Source organism: Scomber scombrus, chromosome 22, assembly GCF_963691925.1.
Source record: "Scomber scombrus chromosome 22, fScoSco1.1, whole genome shotgun sequence".
NCBI lineage: Eukaryota > Metazoa > Chordata > Actinopteri > Scombriformes > Scombridae > Scomber > Scomber scombrus.
Genome location: NC_084991.1, coordinates 14,827,740 through 14,846,121, shown reverse-complemented (window position 1 = coordinate 14,846,121; position 18,382 = coordinate 14,827,740). Strand labels below are relative to the sequence as shown.

General features: G+C 38.9%; 1 protein-coding gene across 2 annotated transcripts in view; it reads left to right on the top strand.

Annotated features, from left to right (window-relative positions):
- The window catches only part of ppp1r12a (protein phosphatase 1, regulatory subunit 12A), a 55,751-nt gene that overhangs the window by 6,560 nt on the left and 30,809 nt on the right, over positions 1 to 18,382 (top strand). The gene's annotated exons all lie outside the window — the stretch shown is intronic.

Sequence of the window (18,382 nt, the reverse complement as noted above, 5' to 3'; positions counted from 1 at the left end):
GCTTTATGTAAGTGAGCCCAGATGACAAAAGGAAAAGGTCTTTTCTTTTTCTTTTTTTCATATAGATTTTAATTAGAAATCCCAACAAAATTAACTACATGAATGCAAACCATTGTCACAATATTTATCAAAATCACTGCTTAAATCTTTTCCCCTTTCTACTAGTTTAAGGAGGGAGGTGGATTCTCTGTTCAGAACAGGAAAGCTTTCTGATTGCACATATGCTCTAGAGTAATTTATGTTAAGTTATTTATCACGTAGCTTTGTAGTGCTTTTTTTGGTAGTGTAATTAAATAGTTGTGCTCTGTAAATGACTTATTTTTTAGACATGGCTCTACAGGATATAATGAACGCAACAATTGCACATATGTTGTAGAGATTAGAAAGATTGGGTAATTTATATCAAGGTATTCATTTCACTCATCTTAACTATGTAGTGCTGCATTTCATTTGATATTTTAGTCCATTTTTTGTAGTGTAATTAAATAGTTGTGCTTTGTAACAGACTTATTCATTAGACGTGGCTATGCAGGATATAATGAACACAACAATTGCATGGATTGTAATACAGTACATGCCAATGTGCTTTTTGTGTTTGCACACAAAAGAGGGGACTGCCTGCCTTGTGTAGTGCTATCATGCCCGTTTCTTTTGTTGTTCTTACGTAGCGTCTTAGCCAGCGCTCCTGTTACCTTCCCTGTGGAGGAATTACTGCCCAGTTTTATGCGTTTAAAGTCAAGATAATAAGGGTAAACAGCATTTTAAAATGTTGTGCTTAATGAAATGGAAATGTGTTGTTTGGTTTCTATGGTAAAAAGCATTAAAATGTTACTTAATATTTTTTTAAAAAGCAGGATCTCAGAGCCCAATAGTTACTCCCCGCTGCCCGTACTGTCTAGAGGTATTTTCATTTTTGGAAGAAGTCTAGTTTCACATCACTTTTTTTCTCACAAAAGGTTACACCAGGCTTTCAGCGTCTTTGTCTTTGTTATGATTTAAGGCCCAGCTTACAGTAGGCATCAGTCACTCATGCTTTTCTAACATCTTTGCAGAATACATTAAGATGCAACTCAATAATTCATAGACTGGAATCTAGACAGTCTACATGTTATTGTTCTTTTGTCTAGCCCAAACAGACGGCTGCCAGTCCTCCCTTTTGTTTTAATTGTAGTTGTCATGTTTTGGTATTTTAATGTTAAAAGCTAATTACCTGCTTCCCATGTGATGAGTAATGATTGCCAGTGACACACCTTTGTTTGGTGTTGTAAATCTTTTTTTTTTTTTTTTTATAACCTGATGTAGAAGCCAAAACATACACTGACTCACGTAACAGTTCAATTAAAGGTTTGTAGTAGTTCTGTAAATGTAAACAACAGATTCATAATTATGATTTGTAATCATTTCATTTTGATGCTTATCTTTTGCTTCTCGGTGCCATCCTTCATAAAGCCACTCTTCAGCTTCTCAAGCATCATCACATCTTTTGGTGACGCAGCAGTTAGAAGCTTTTAACCACCAAGTAAACAGTGAACTATCTATTTAATTCAAACAGATTGTCAAAGCAACATTACAAACACAAGAAAGCAGGCGTGAAAACAGCACCATGCTTGCTTCAGTATGAATTAAAGCCAAATGAATGAGACTCAATAGAAGAAACAAATAGTGGATGGACAGTGCAGCTGCAATAAGAGCGTGTGTGTGCGTGTGTTGAACTTCACACAGTAGATTTAAAGATGTCACGTGTACTGTAGATGCCATAACATGAGCTAAATTCACCGTCTCATATCTTTTAGTATAGTTTAGTAATGAATCACTGTAGCAACATTGTAACATCTGTGTGCTTGATGACTGACAGTGTTAATTTTAGCACACGCTCACTAAATTACCTGCGTGTAATTGGCAGGTCTCTCCTCATCGAGCTGGCCTCGCTTGCTGTTTTTCATTCAGCCTCTCAAACCAAACCCCTTAATCAATAAGCAGGAAGTCTTTGTGGAGTTTGTGTTTGCCGGCGCTTTGCAACATGCCGGGTCGTCTGCTGATTGTGACACGTCAATGTTGTTGTCATCACTGTCCCGCTCACAAAGTATGTGAAGGTTTGTTCTGTAGTGCCTGTAGTCTATTTGAATAGTTTCTTTCTTGTTAATCAATCAATTTTATCTGTCATAATTTATTAGTATAGCACTTTTCATACATAGTAATACAAATCAAAGTGATTTACATAGTATAAAACAAAACAAAAACCAAAGAAAGAAAAGAAACAATGACTCATAAAACAGGAACTGAGGAAACACTATCATCTAACTGTCATGAATATTCAATGAGGAAACACCAGAGCTAGGATAAAAAATAAATAAAAAATTCAGAATAGCCAAATAAAATTAAAATATAATGAATAAATAATAAAAAAGTGGGTAAAACCAGAAATGTGAGGTGGGGTGAAATGAACAAAACAAAAACACAAATAAAGTGTAAAACAACCATTTAAATGACCAAGTTCAAACATGCTGATAATGTAAAAGTAAATAAATGTGTGCATAATTGTAAACAAAGGACCGTAGATGCTTTTTTTAAGGCTAAAAATCATTCATGGTACTGTGTTATTCCAGTCTGCATAGATCCTATTGATCGCTGCTCTCATTTTTTTCTGACACTGCTGAGGTAATGCACAGCGAGGGTGAAATGCCAGAGGATGTGGAGCAGCGAGGGTTTTTCTGCAGGTTGGAACTGGTTCACCTGGGGTCGTAAGATGAATTCCTCAGTCGAGCAAAACCTGCTGCCACGTATATATATAAATATATATGTATGTGAGCTGTGCTGACAAGACAGCGAGGGCTACGGACACAGACTTGACCTTTTAGCCTAAAAGCTTCATGTGGGCGGACTTTTTTTTTTTTACAATAAATTAGAATAGTAGAGTGATTAAATTATGGTAGTGCTGCTGTATATATAGAAAAGAATACACTTTATTGTCCACAATGGTGTACAAATAATCTTTGGCTCACCAATAACAGACAGACATACATAAAACTCATTCTCAAAATACATAAAATTAAAATTAGGATAATAGTTTGAGGACTCCATTTTTCCAGTTTTATCAGTTTCCACTTGTTTGATGGGTATTGATCAATCACCTGTCCATGAAGTTGTAGCTCTTTTACTACATGGAGCAGCTTTTAAAGCAGCATGAATGCATCTATTTAAACTTTTGTCTGAGGTGGATTAATAAAAATAAAAAAAGATCCAGCAAGGTGCCTTTTTCAAAAATTAGGATTAAAAAAAATGAATGCTCGCCACTCTCTTTTCTGTCAGCCCCCACGTTTCCAAGCCGTGCATAGTATTGAGCTGCTGTGAAATGTTTGTGTGATGACTTCAGCTCCTTTTTTCCTTCTTTCTTTTCCCACCCCGTGGCACATAGTGTGTCTGTCTTCTACTTAAGCCAGGTCTTCTTGAAGCCGTCCCGCTGTTGTTTGCTTGGCGGCAGTCACATGCCTCACGCTGAGTGTTTTTTATGAGCTGTTTTTTGAACTGAAAACACCTGGACCCAGAGGCTGTGAATTCCTCATTGTCTTTACAGAGCAAGCGAGTACAATTAAGACATAAGAGCACATGTCCATTTGTTGTCTGTGGACGGGGGCGAGGTTACATTCTTTCCATTTAGTCTCAAAATGGCTGCATCTTCGCTCGATGACGTGTGAGGGTTAAAGGTGAAAGAATGGTGGTTGACTCATTACCTCACACGATATACATTAAAACACAAAGATCATGGTATGTTTGCTCATTGCTTCTTCCACCTGTCGCAGAGCTTAACATCTCAAACCTGTCCAACAGCTAGAAGCCGGAAATTTGCCATTTAGTTTTTCAAATATACCCTCTTGATTATTCTTCTTTTTTTTTTTACACTCGACATCGCAGCTCTCCGCTAAAACAAAAACTGTCACTTTGCTGTTGGTCTGCTGCTAGCTGCCGTTCATTTACAAGAAGTGAGCTAACCTGTTAAAATGAAAACTGACAGTATTAGGACAAAGCACTTTTAAAAAAAGCAAAGTTTTGTGAGAAATGGAGGTTTGGAGATAAAGGAGTTTCTAGAGGCCGACTACAGTAAGATATCGAGGCTGTGCTGATGTGAAATGTACTGAAATGAATGTGATACAAATTAATTGGTAAAAAATATGCTTGGCCAGTGGAGTTTTTTCATTTATTAGTCCGCTTGATTATAACTTGGTTTGTGACTGAAATTGACTTAAGTTTTTTTTTTTTTTCTTTTTTTTTTTTACCATAATTGACAGCCTGACATTAGCATTGCATGCTAGCTCCGTGCTGAATATCAAATGTTGAAATGAGAAGTCAATATAATTTCAATAACAAGACTAGATGCACAATAAGGCGAGATGAAATGAAGTCCTTACAGTGTCCTCTAACAGCGTTTTATCTCCATGTTTTATGGAGCATAAATGTCAGGTCACTGAGTCCAATCAAGCTGAGTTGTTAATTGACTGTTACATGAATAATAAATGAACTGCAGCCACTCGGGCTGCCTTATAGACAACTAACAATTCATTACAATGCAACCATAAAACTAGAGATGCAGCGATTGCAATTTTATCGGCGGATTTCCTTTTTTTTTTTTTTTAAAGTCTGACCTGCAAGTTTTGTAACTTTGCTTTGATGGAAAATTCTGTTGTATGTTCGCAGTAAAAAATTAACCTAGTATTTGGTTTTCTACATGACTACACAATAAAATTTTAATTTCATTGAAGTCAACCCAAAGCAATACTGATTAAATATTTGTCAGTGGTGCTGTGAGTACCACAAAGCACGTTCCTCTTTTTCACCTTTCATATGTTGTCATTTTTTAAATATTGTCTTTAGTAGTGTAACCAAAAAAAAAGCATATTTTAGAGAACATTTCAGATAATCTGAAAGAGGTTAAATTAAATATAATACAAACAAAACTACAGCAGAGCCCCAGCTCAGTTGATTTTCAATAAAACATTAATATCAGACTTTACCTTTTAAAGGTCAATGGCCTGGTGTCAGGTAAACTGTGTGTAAACAGCCAAGCACGTCCCATTGTGTAAACTCTGTGTTATATAGGCTATTTTGGGCTGAACTGACTCACCGTCTGTCCCATTTTAAGCCGACCTGGATGGTCCAGGTGTAGCTTGTGTTCAGGCATGCTGGTGGTCGTGATAACAGTGTGTGGCTGTGATGTCACTGTGTTGTCCTGTGTGCACAAAATGACCAGCTAGTAAATTTAATCAGCAAAACATTGGATTTTTGAGACTGGTCGGGGACAGGGTCACTGGTCGAGGCTGATCAGCTGATAACTGTCTGTTTTCAATAAGTGACTGATTGATCAGTGCGTCTCTAACTAAGACACTGATAAGTCTCGATCCTTAAGACCAGGACTCTTTATAGTTTAATGATAACAATGAAATTCATGTGGATGGTTATTGGGATGTTTTTCAGTGATTTATTGATGAATTGTGATGAATTTTACAGTTTTAGTTTAGCAATGATCACAGTTAATAATATTAAGAATATGTTGTTGGAAGCTAGTTTGTTTGCTTTTGAGCTGCTGGGCTTATTTCAGGTGATTATTGGCTGATGATTAGTGAACGAACACGTGCGAAAATGTGCATTTGTCATTTAAAATTTGCCTCCATACCTCTATATGTGTGTTTATTATTTGACGACTAGAGAAAGTTTTCAATTGATAATACAGAGCTTGTGTCGGATGGCAGGATGGTGAGGGGCGGGGGTGTTATCGCTCTTCTTTCCTTACTGAGGTGGTGATGGTAGGAGGGATCAGGGTGTTGGGAGATTTCAGGCCAAAGAAGAACAGGAAGTGGCTGTTTATTCTTCTCATTTCCTCTTTGAGGCTCCACTAGTTGAGCCTGCTTCTTCTACTCCCTCTGCTTTTATCATTGCTGCTTACCCAACATAGACACACACAAACACACACGCTCATGCATGCATACAGCTGTCTTTCTAAACTGGGCAAACATACACACCTCTTTAAATGTTTTATATATGTGTGGTGATGTGCAGCTTTTTCTCACATAGAAATCATAGCTATGACCGAGCTCTGCATGCTATTAGTGACGTATATCATTACTTTGGTAATTAAGTGTCAATCTAATTCAAAGCATGGCTGTGTTGACTGCAATTTGATCTTCTGTGTTGGGCTGGAAAACACATTAGCAAATAGCAAACGAATCTCATCTAATCTAGTGTGTGTGTGTGTGTTGATTTGTTGTGCTTGTTTTTACATGTGAGCGGGGCGTCATATTATACTGTAGGAGCAGATTTCACTGTACTCAGCTTATTTTGATCCACTCTACACTGTAAAAGCAGCCTCGCTCTTTGCATGATGAAGACGATGATGCTGATCCATATGTGTGCTGGTAATGGTTATAAATTGATAGAATGGCTGCAGGGCAAAACCCCAGCGTCCACAGTGTCCATTTAACCTCTTGAGTCCGCAGCTTGTTGGAGTGAGCGGTGACACAGTGCCAGTACGCTGAGGGAGGAGGGGAGGGGGGGGGGACGCAGTGTGGCTCATGCTCAATGCCTCTTTAGTAGATTGACTGTCAGTGACTGCTGACTGGGCTTTCTACTGTCCTCTGTATAGTAGCCACATAAGGCTTCTATTATATGGAAATATCAACAGAGGTCGTATTCTGCCATCTCTCTTCACGGCCATATGACCCCCTCTCCCTCTCCCCCTCCTGGTGCCCCCCTCTTGCCTTTTTGGACCCCTCACATGGAAACAAACTTGGCTCTCAAGTGGAGCTATTGTTTTGGCTGCTGAGCAAAAAGCCCCAAGTGAAACATACAGTTACAATCTCGCCGGCATTTTTCCCCCTCTTCCCCAATCCTGCTCTTCTTTTTCCATGGGAATCCCAGGGCCATATATGGTCGTCCTCGGTAGCTGCAGCAGCAGCAGCAGCAGCAGAAGCAGCAGCAGCAGCAGAAGTAGCAGCAGCTACTAGAGCACTGAAGGCAGAGTGTGTGTGTGTGTGTGTGTGTGTGTGTGTGTGTGTGTGTGTGTGTGTGTGTGTGTGTGTGTGTGTGTGTGTGTGTGTGTGTGTGTGTGTGTGTGTGTGTGTGTGTGTGTGTGTGTGTGTGTGTGTGTGTGTGTGTGTGTGTGTGTGTGTGTGTGTGTGTGTGTGTGTGTGTGTGTGTGTGTGTGTGTGTGTGTGTGTGTGTGTGTGTGTGTGTGTGTGTGTGTGTGTGTGTGTGTGTGTGTAGTCTGGTTACAGCTCCCAACAGAGCTCATCTAGTGGAGGGACCCAGCTGGTCGCCCTGCAGCGCTCTAACCCTCCCCCTCGTACCCTCTGGCCTCCTGAACCCTGCCAATTGCACAGGAGCTGTGAGCTCTTTGTCTCAGGCATAAACACACACATACAGAAACACACAAAGATGTACACCACATAACAGACTGAACATTCACTCCACAGTCTCTCTCTCACAAGTATAGTTCATGTAATCCTTTTATTATTATTTTTTATTCACCTCTAGTTTATTCCACTTCCTAATTAAATCCCACTTTTTTCCACCTCCATGTCTAGCTTCATCTCTCTTAACACACATGAAAATGCAGACACATAACGCACTCATACTTACATGCAGGCGGTAAGAAGGAATTCCTTTTGTGGAAGTGGCTGCGCGCCTCTGAGCCGATGACGTAGGCCCGCGAGGAGTGGCCAGGGCGCTGATGCCTGAAGACCCAAGGCTAGGAGTATTACTTATCTGGGAATTTCTCCACTGGTATGCTAGTCCAGGGCCTCGCTGCTGCCTGGTTAGGTGGTTTGCAGAGAGCAGTTGTACTGCTGCTAGAGGGGGGAGGGAGAGAAGTAAAGCAAAGAGAGAGAGAGAGAGAGACAGAGAGAGGCCACTTCTGATATCCAGAAGAAGCTGCTTTTTTTGTTGTCCATACTGTTGCTTTATATGGGAGAAAAGAGGTAATTTCCCTGCAAAACAAAACAAAAAGCAAATCTCTGGTTATAAAGCTTTACTGTGGACCTCCTGACTCCAGTTAATATGTAATGCACACATTCAGAAAGCCAACAACACTACTTTTTTTGTTCTTTCTTTTGCACATAAACCTTACTTTAGTATAGATACATGTAGTAGAGGGTTTTGGCCATCTTCCATCTAACCACCACCACAGAAATTACAGCAGATTTCACCCCCCTCTCCTCACACACAGAAAAGCCAAAAAGCATCACAGAAAGCATGAGATGATTGCATGAGAAAGCAGAAATTAGCAAGTGGTTTTTGCCATGATTTTTAAAGGGCGTTGAGTTGTCTCGGTTGTGTTTTTTTAGGTGATTTTATTTTATTTTTTCCCAGTGAGAGTGACTCAAACCTGTTTTTTGGTGGGAGGGGGGGGGGGGTTAAACAGCTGATTCAAACATCTTCCCCAGTTACTGTGATCACCTGTTGGTTTGTTGTGGTAGTTTTACATTTTTAGTGAACGTAACATAATACCAGCAACAGTTCTGAGGAGACTTTTCATTGGGACTGTTTTCTTCAGTAGAAAATAGACCTTTTACTTTCATTCTGACTGTTTCTTCAGCTGAAAATAGAACTTTACTTTTCATTCTGACTGTTTCTTCAGCTGAAAATAGACCTTTACTTTTCATTCTGACTGTTTCTTCAGTAGAAAAATAGACCTTTACTTTTCATTCTGTTTCTTCAGTAGAAAATAGACCTTTACTTTTCATTCTGCTTCTTCAGTAGAAAATAGACCTTTACTTTTCTTATTCTGATTGTTTCTTCAGTAGAAAATAGACCTTTATAAAAACAATTGAAACAACAAATGAAAATATATACTTTTTATGTGTGATTGTCTTTTTTTTCGGTGAACTATAATGAATAATAAAGTGAAAATGAAGCTCAGGGAAACGCACTGTGTGCAGTAACGTAGGTTTCACTCATTCATCTGATGGTGAAGGTCAGTTTGTTGATGTTTTACTGTCGCTTACAGTGATGCTGCCAAGGTTTTATTGTGTGTGCCAACACATAATAGTGCCAGACACGTGTTCATCATCACAAGTTTAATACACAATCTGTTTTTAAATATGTAAATAAACTGTATGGTCAGAGTTGTTCAAGTAGTGAGCAGCTTGATTAATGAGTGGATAAATATGACGATGATACTGACAAGTTTTATGAAATGATTACTCAATAAATTGATGGATACATAACTAATGCAGAAGTTTTTATAGTTTATTTAATCTTTTTAAGTCATTTTTCGGACATCTTTTGGTTCTTTCCTTCTCAACAACGAGGATTTGCTGCGTTTCTTTGTCACACATGATAACAAGCTGAATATTTTTAGCTGTTTTGAGTGTTTGTCGGACATCTGATGAGCAATGTGTGCTGAGCAATTTGATGACATCACCTTTTGTGTTAGATCCTCTTTTTAATGTGGCCGCCATCTGAAATACATCACATTGATTATGTAGTCAAAATATGCTCTCATTGCATTGACATTGTTACAATATTGGCTTGGAGGCTAAAACTGGAAATATGCTTATTTGAAGATAAATATTAAACACAGATAAATGAAACAGGTAACAGTAGGTTCCAACATTTGTTAAAAACATTTTATTTGCATTTTAAGCCATTTATGGCAACTGTGGTAAGTTTCCCCCACAACTAATATTCATAAAACTACTTTGCAGCAGCTAAATTCACTGTTTTCTGACACTTTTAAATGTGATGTGTTTTCTGTGTTAGACCCTCTTTTAATGTGGCTGCCATCTGAAATACAGCACATTGATTATGTAGTCAAAATATGCTCTCATTGCATCAACATTTGGCAGACGATAACGCCACATTATTAAAATATTGGCTCGGAGGCTTTAACTGGAAATATGTTTCTTTGAAGATACATTTTAAACACAGACAAGGGTATAATAGGTGTAGGTAGGTTGCAACATTTGTTAAAAAGCATTTTATTTGCTATTTATTGTTTGTATGATGCATTTTTAAGCTCTTCATGGCAACAGTGGTGAGTTTCCCCTGCATATAAATAAAGGTTTGAATCAGTTAATATTCATAGAGATAGCAACTAAATTGAGTAACTTGAGCAAATAATTAGCTATTGTTGTATTTAATTCATTGTTTTGAGGTACAGACAGACGGGTCTTATGACATCCCTTCCCACCCAGAGGGTTAGGGCTAGGGTTAGGGACACACTGCTGTCACTGATGGTGTTATCGTGGGCATGTACCATTTACACCGTCATTGAATGTAGAATAGCTGCACAGCACAATGGGCTTAGCTGGCTGCTTGTGCCTCTGAGTCCCGTCCACCCACCCGTCACCCCCACCCCGCCACTCTCAGCAGTAAAATGTGCAACAGCCACAAGAGCAGCTTTAAGCCGGCCATCCGAGGGGTGCTACTGAAGCAAGTCAAGGAGGGGAGGGGTCTTCTTCAAGTGTCCGCTTCATGTGGAGTGCTGCTAAATTAAGCTCGGGGCTCTCTGCACGATGGCCCACTAGATAATAAACTTTAGGCTTTTTGTACACATACAGTAGCTAGCTATACCGCTTGACTGTAGCAGGAGGTAGACAATGCCCTTTTTATAGTATTATCTGAGGAGAAGTAATCGTTTACACCACCTGAACTGTACCTTTTATAGTGTTTTTGAAGTCTGGTAGCTGTATCATCTTGTAGGCGTCCCTCTATTTTGCTTATTTAATTAAATCTTGTTTCTTAAAGTCTTGTCATGCTAGTTAGTAAGACTGAATGCTCCTGTAAATGTCAAATGGTGTAACCACACAAGAATGATAAATATTAAGTATTATATCCACCTACAGTGTGTTTAAGTGTACTTTATACAAATAATTACTTTATTTTAAAACATTAAATGAAAAGAAACATTTTTGGAGTATTTCTACATTGACCCTATTACAAATTAGAGACTATAATAAGTAGACGTGGCGCCCAAATAGTCGGGTCTATTGGATATCTATGTTTTTTTGGCCATAAAAGGTCATGAGAACCTTTCCAATAACAGTCATGACCTGTGAGAGGTTAAAAAAAAGAAAGAAAGATGGCACCTCAAGATGCTCTTTCAACGTGAGGGTTTTTTTTTTTTTTTTTTTTGGCGATGTTGTCTCAGTGGTTTTGCTTTTAAAACGTTGCCTTCGGGGGCTATCCGAGCAACCCCCGTGTGCTTTAAAATGAAGTCTTTTCTCTATTTATTTATGTTTCTTACAAAAGCTTGACAAGGCCTGAACCCATGTTCTCTTTTTGGCTTTGTTGTCGTGGCAACAGACCGGCCTCCTTTCTTAAGAGCACGTCACGGGTGCATTTTTTATTTTTTTTGTCGAGAATGGTTAAGTCCATCTTCTGTGCGGCGCTAGTAGGGAGGAGGGCTTGAATTCCTCTATATTATTTCAGGATTAGAGAGATCCATATGATAGACACTGTATTGTTATATCTTAATCTTCTCCATATTTTTGTCCATACTGGTTTTTGGAAAGGTTCAAAGAGTTAATCTGTTGATATTACCTGTAATCAGCCACCTGCAGGTGGACTTAATGGCGTGATTCTCCTACTTTTCTGTGTCAGGAGTTGGTTGTAGCTCTCCTTTTCTGAAACCATGTCTCAAAACTGGCATGTCAGTACTGAAAAAGTGTTTACATATGTCCGGCTCATAAAACTGGTATTTATCCAGTAAGGCCAGTCTTAATGGCGTGTTGGCCTGTGCCAACACTGTTGTTTTTATTGTCATTGTTATGTTTTGTTTGTTTTTTTGTGTGCGTGTGCGTGTGCGTGTGTGTGTGTGTGTGTGTGTGTGTGTGTGTGTGTGTGTATGTGTGTATGTGTGTATGTGTGTATGTGTGTATGTGTGTATGTGTGTATGTGTGTATGTGTGTGTGTGTGTGTGTGTGTGTGTGTGTGTGTGTGTGTGTGTGTGTGTCATGTTTCTTTGACTGACTAAAGGGGACTGAGCTTCTTTCTTCCTCCTCTTACATAAAGTGGCATTTGTGGCTGTTTGATCTTCCAGTTTAATTTATGTCTGATCTTTCTTTTTAATTTGCTCCAATCAGAGCGCAGCAGCTCATGAACACAAACACATTTAGTGACTTAGAGCTGATGTTTAAGGGGTAGTTAATTCATTCCAACTCACACAGATTTAAGGAACTTCTGCCGGTTCATATCGTAGATTTTATTGAAAACAAAACATGTAAAAACTTAAGGGACCTTGCAAAATCCTAAAGCTCTACTCCAAATACTTTTTTATTTATGAATTTGTGAAGTTTGGCCTTAAATTAATCATTTTTATGATTCTTTGTATGTGTTTTCTCAGCCTCAGCAATTGCTTATTTTTCACTGTATTGGGCTGAAATTGATACTGAACATCAAAGAAACCTGAAGGATCATTTACAACATATTCATATAAATGTTGTTGGATGTTTTACAGTAATCAGATAAATAAAAATAATTTTTACCAGAATGAAAAAAAAAAAATCTAATAAATGTAATATCTTCACTAGGTTTACTTTTTTGCAACCACATTTTAGATCCTGTGTATTATTATAGATTTATATAGATATAGATTATTTCTAAATTTCAGACTTTTCTGATCTAATATCTAACATAAACGGGTAGCTTTAGAAAACAAATCAAGTCCGGACTTATCCCACCTGAAACATGTTTGGGAGGATTATTGCAGAATAGTTTACAACATGCATACAAATACATAAGAGAGTGCAGTCATAATTAATTTCATCATTAAGCAGTTTAGCAAAAATCCTATAACTCTACTAGTTGATTAGAGCTGTAGAGTTTTGCAGGGTCCCATGAATTTTAGAATGGGGCGGAGGTCCTACATGAGTTGATATGGACTGACCCGGATCAAATGTGCTCTGTCAAAACATCATGAACCATTAGAGGATTTCTACAATATAAGTATTATATCGCCCGTGGTGTTATGTCTCTGCTCGATAGCTCTGTTAAACGTGACATGATTCACCTGCTGTAAACATTTAATTTGGGTCCCTTTTAGATGATATTGGATATTAGTGGAACATGGCCAACATTTCTTAGATCCTCTCTTGAACCCCTTGTATATTTTTACTGGCGTGGCAACCCAAAAAAATAAAATGTTCCCATAATATCTGTGATTTATTAATTCATCGCAATATTCATTGTATTCACAGTATGTACAATAGTCAAGTTCCCTTTAGATTTGGTTGTTTTTCTTTAGTTATGGATACGTAATGTTGTTATATCACACAAATAGGCAAAATATGAAATAAGACACATATTGGATGAGTCAATGAATTGTGTATAAATGTAAGTTTTTCCTCCATATTTTGTGTGAATACAGAGGTTTATGGACGACCTCGATAATAAACCTAATGAAAGTAAACTGGTGGCATCGTTCATCCCTCTGCTGCTTTAAAAAAAAATCTACTTATTTTGAGATACATAGCTAAATAAACTCCATTGATACATACAGTGAACATCCAATTTAAGTTAGTTCATAACTGTTCACTATATTATCACAAGAAGCTCCCTTTATAGCTGTATATGTGTATGAGAGGGGAATTTAAATTTAACTTTATGCTCTACTTGTTCAACGCTTTAATAAATTGCTCGTACCGTCTCCCTTACTGTCAGATTTAGTTGCAATTACAACAGTGAGCAGTTGAGCAGTTACTGCTAAATATGACAATGAGTATGATGGATGAAAACCAGTGTTTAAAGGGTCTAACCTATGACTCTGTTTGGCCAATCAATTTATCCTACATGAACTCTTACTGGCCCCTGAAAATGTCTTAATGATGCTTTTTGTGGATTATTGAATTACATTAGATTGGACTTTTGACTCCCATTGACCACAGCTCACACTTTTCATCATGAATTAATTTCTTATTAAAGATTAGTGATTTTTTTTCTGCTCACACTCCTCAAATCCTAATGGATAAACGGCTATTTTCAGAAGCTGGCTACACGATGTACATTAAACTCTATCGACCAATCAAATAGAGCATCCTGTGTCCATTGATTAGGTTAGCACTTGATTTTTCTCCTGTTATGTCAACTTCCCAGAAGCATCAGTTTCCATTAGAGAGGACCTTTAATGGTAGCAAGGATTCACCCTGAAGTCCTTCCTGGATACATCAAATGAGTCCCTCTGCTTTTTAAAGCTCTCGTCATTGAGCGGTCTTAATACACAGTCTGGACCAAATACTAATCCTGTAACGCTCCAAATGTATCATCATTATTATAAAGATAAAGAATCAGCCTAAATTTTTTTTTAAAAGTTGTGCATTTTGGTACATAATCAAGTCTATTATGTCTACTTGTATGACATTAAATGTGAGCTTAGTTGACAATTAGGGTTTTGTGTATCTTTTGGTTAGACCATCCCTCGGTTTTTTTTCATCTTTTGTTCACCTCTTCTGTTTTATTATGTAGAGCCATCCATCTTACTGCCTTTGTGCTTGACAGGGCCTGAAGTCAGTCTCGCTCTCTCGCTCTCTCGCTCTCTCTCTCGCTCTCTCTCTCTCTCTCTCTCTGACACACTGGCTAAACAGGTTTAATGGCAGCTTCTCTGCTATAGAGTGACTTACTCACTACATGTCTGAATGCTTCACTGTGAGCCACGCTGCTCATTTATGTCGTTTTGGGAGGGGGGGGGGGGTGCTGATCTTATAGTGTATGAGACAGGATTAAAGCCCACAATGTTGCTTATTATAACTTTAATTAATAGTCAGATTCTCCTCCTCCTCTACACCGTCTGACTCACTCACTCTGCCGGCTGTCACATGTCAAATATTGTGACTTAATAGATTTTTATGAACCATAGAAGTGAGTGTTACTGCTTTGTCCAATATATTTGTGTCACATGGTTTAGGAGGAGTACTTTTCCCCCTAGCAGAGGTGTAATACAGGCTCCATACTTGAAAAAAAAAGTGCTAGAGGATGCCACTGTGCTTTCTCTCGTCTGCCTCTGGCCACACACACGACTACACTGAGCGTACTCTTGATGATGCACAGGCCGTAACTCTGGCACCTGTCAGCCACAGACAATTACAGCCATTAAGGGATTACCTTTGGGGTTGTAAGAGCTTGCTGGGCGGAGCCAGCAAAGGAGGAAAGGCTCTGTGACGCACCAGAGGAGAGGAAAGGAGGGGAGGGGAGGAGGGGAGGGGAGGTCACAACCGGCACTACTGTGTTCGCCTTAAGGGGCTTGTTTCCATTCTTAGAGAAGAGAGAGAGCGAGGACTTTGAAAAGATAATAAGTGTGTGGAGGCTGACTGAGGGGGAGGATTTAGATGAGGGTATGGAGGACAGTTTTTAGATTTTTTTCTTTTCTTTTTCCAGTCATTTTTCTGAAGCTTTCATAACTTAAAGAAGGTGCTTTTTATACACCAAGCCAAGGCTGACTTGTTCATCACTTTGCATCTTTTGTTAAAAGTTGTAAATGAACAGAAAATTTAAAAACTACACATAAAATCTGCATCTGCATAAGAGGAAATTGCTTGTTGTTGTCGTTGTCTTTTGTTTTCATGGACCTAAAACAAAAGTAGCAGCTGTATGAACGTTTTTATTTTATGTTTTCTGTTTGATTTAAAAGGTCACAGGTGAAATTGTAAAAGGTTTCTTTGCTTTGCATTGGTTTCTGTCATATGTTGTCTTAAGCTTTCTCTCTCTCGCTCTCTCTCGCTCTCTCTCACTCTCTTACTGCTTTGATTTGAACACTATCAATTTCCAATAATTATGGATTATAATGACTTTTTCTGAGCTGGTGCGGCAACATGGCGGCACACGAATGTAACAAACAAGAGCGTGATTGCACTAAAAAAGTATCCATACATCTTTATCCTCATAACAAAAACATGGAGGTAATACTAACATGATAGTAGAGTTAAAGCTTTTTCTAACAGTGTGATGATATTAAAGCTATACTATACAGACAGCCTGTTTTACCTGAATAAATAGTCTTGAGTCTTTTAATACTTTATTTTAATAGCATGAACCACACCTCCGCCTTTGTTGACATTAAATTAAAAGCAAGTGTTTACTTGACTTAAGGAGCACAGTTTAAGCTGTGTTTTTGAGACATCGAAGCCTCATCATCTGCATTTGATGGTGACTTCCAGCTAGCAAACCCACAGGAGTGACACTGATAGTGATAATAGCTGCAGACGTCAGCACTTTTCCGTCTGCCCCGTAACAAAATTTGGATCTAGCCTGTTTAAAAAAAAAAAAAAAAAAAAAAAAAAAGTCCACCTGCACCTGGAGAAACTCCATCTAAGCACCCACACACACAACCAAACCGCATCATATACAAACACACACACACACACACACACACACACACACACACACACACACACACACACACACACACACACACACACACACACACACCGTCAGATAAGCTCAATGAGGCCTTTTCAGGAGCTCTTCAGCCCCGGTCCATGTACGGCGTTGTAAACGGCCCAAATTTGGACAAGGATTCCAGCCAGATAGTCGTGTGCCCTGAACGTGAGGCCGCTCTGTGTTCGTGTCTGTGTGTCTGTGTGTCTGTGTCTGTCTGTGTGTGTGTGTGTGTGTGTGTGTGTGTGTGTGTGTGTGTGTGTCTGTTTCCCTTGTCAACGCTTTGGTTGTCATAGCAACCCCAGGAGAGAGAGAGAGGGCAGACAGTGCAGGCACAATGTTCAGGGATGGGGGGGTTAACTGGCTGGGTTTAAAAAAAAAAAAAAATAGAAGTTTTGTTTTTAATATTGTGACATTTAAGATCTCTCTTGATCTGTTACTACAATGACTATCAATCAGCGGTTCTATTTATAACTGCTGTGCATGTAGGATAGCTGCAGATATACTGGTGGAGATGTGTTTTTTTTGTGCAGGATTAATGTGAGGTCACTTCTTCATCCTAAAGACTCTGTGTGTCCTGAATAAGAAGTGCACTACAGGTTCTCTGCTGCTGCTTTTCATCCATCTCCCTGCTTTGAATGTTGTAGAAAAATGTGACCTTTGTGACCGCTTTCTGCCTCTCGGGGCTTGCGGCCAAACAAAGCTGTCGTTCCCCCCGGCCATGAGTCACTTGTACACACATTTTTTTTTAGCATTATTTAGCCAACAAGTTATCCATTTTAAATATCTTACTAGTACATTCTGCACACTTTGACATATGGCATAAATATGTATGCCACTACTTCAAAGTATACGAAGATCATGTTTGCCTCCAGGGACTTAGTGGTTAGCAGTGTTTCTCAACAGATGGAGCAACATTTTGATTGCTTTACAGAATACATTTTAAAAAATAGCAGTGTTTAAATTCAACATTTTTTCGACTGTACAGGGAAACTGACTTTACGAAACCCAACCTGGTACACAGTTCTGCATCTTCGAGCAGCCAAATTATGCACCGTAACGTCGGTGAAACCACAATCTTAAGTTAGATGTTCAGCACTTGCAGCAGCCTATTTTTTTATGGGTGTCACTTTTGGTATCACTGTGTCATCAGTCATAAATGTTTAGGTCTGTTAAACGGCGTTAGGATCAGTGTGGGGGCTTTCCCCCATTTTATTGTCATCAGACATGCATATATAGATATTTTTGTTGGGCATCTGCTTATCTGACCTCAGGTGTCTTTACTTCCCCCTGACTGATACCCAGACACAAATTACATTTCGGATTGTCTAGTGAACCGTTATTCATCGGCTTGTGCACCATATGCCACTGACAGTACCCCCTCACCCCTATAAGCCTAGTTTTAAATTTGAATCTAAGGTCTTCTCATGTGTTTATATGGTCTATTTGTCTTCAGATCCTTCTCAGGGAACTCCAGCTTACCCCCTCATTAAAGATCTGCCTACTTGAAAGATTAGTTTTTGATGTGCAGCGCCAGAGAACGACACTTTCTAATGATTAGGATCGATTTAACTGAAGAGGACAAAACACCGGGGTACAAAATGTGCCGGCAAATAAAGCCGATTCACTTTCTGTTAGACCGCAAAATGTGGATTTAATCGATCAATTTATCAGCTGAAGTCTACAAGAAAATATTTGACTTGTGTTCAAAATTGATTTTTAAAAGAAAGATAATAAAAATAATCTTTTTGAAATGACGTCTGTAAGGTTTTTTTTGCATCAAGTAGCAGCATATAGGCACAGCAACCTCACTGCCTCCATCAGCAGTACTACTCTACGTGGTATTTGAAGCACCCCTGCTATGTGCTGGCATTTCGGCAACCCCTCCGGCTGCCAAAATTCCCCAACAATTCAGAAAGCACGTGGCAATCTATCAGAGGCAGCGTAATGCTCTTTCCATGCAAGCTGTTTGTAACTATAGCGCAGGCCATCCCACTGACATAATAAGCACACAGAGAAACAC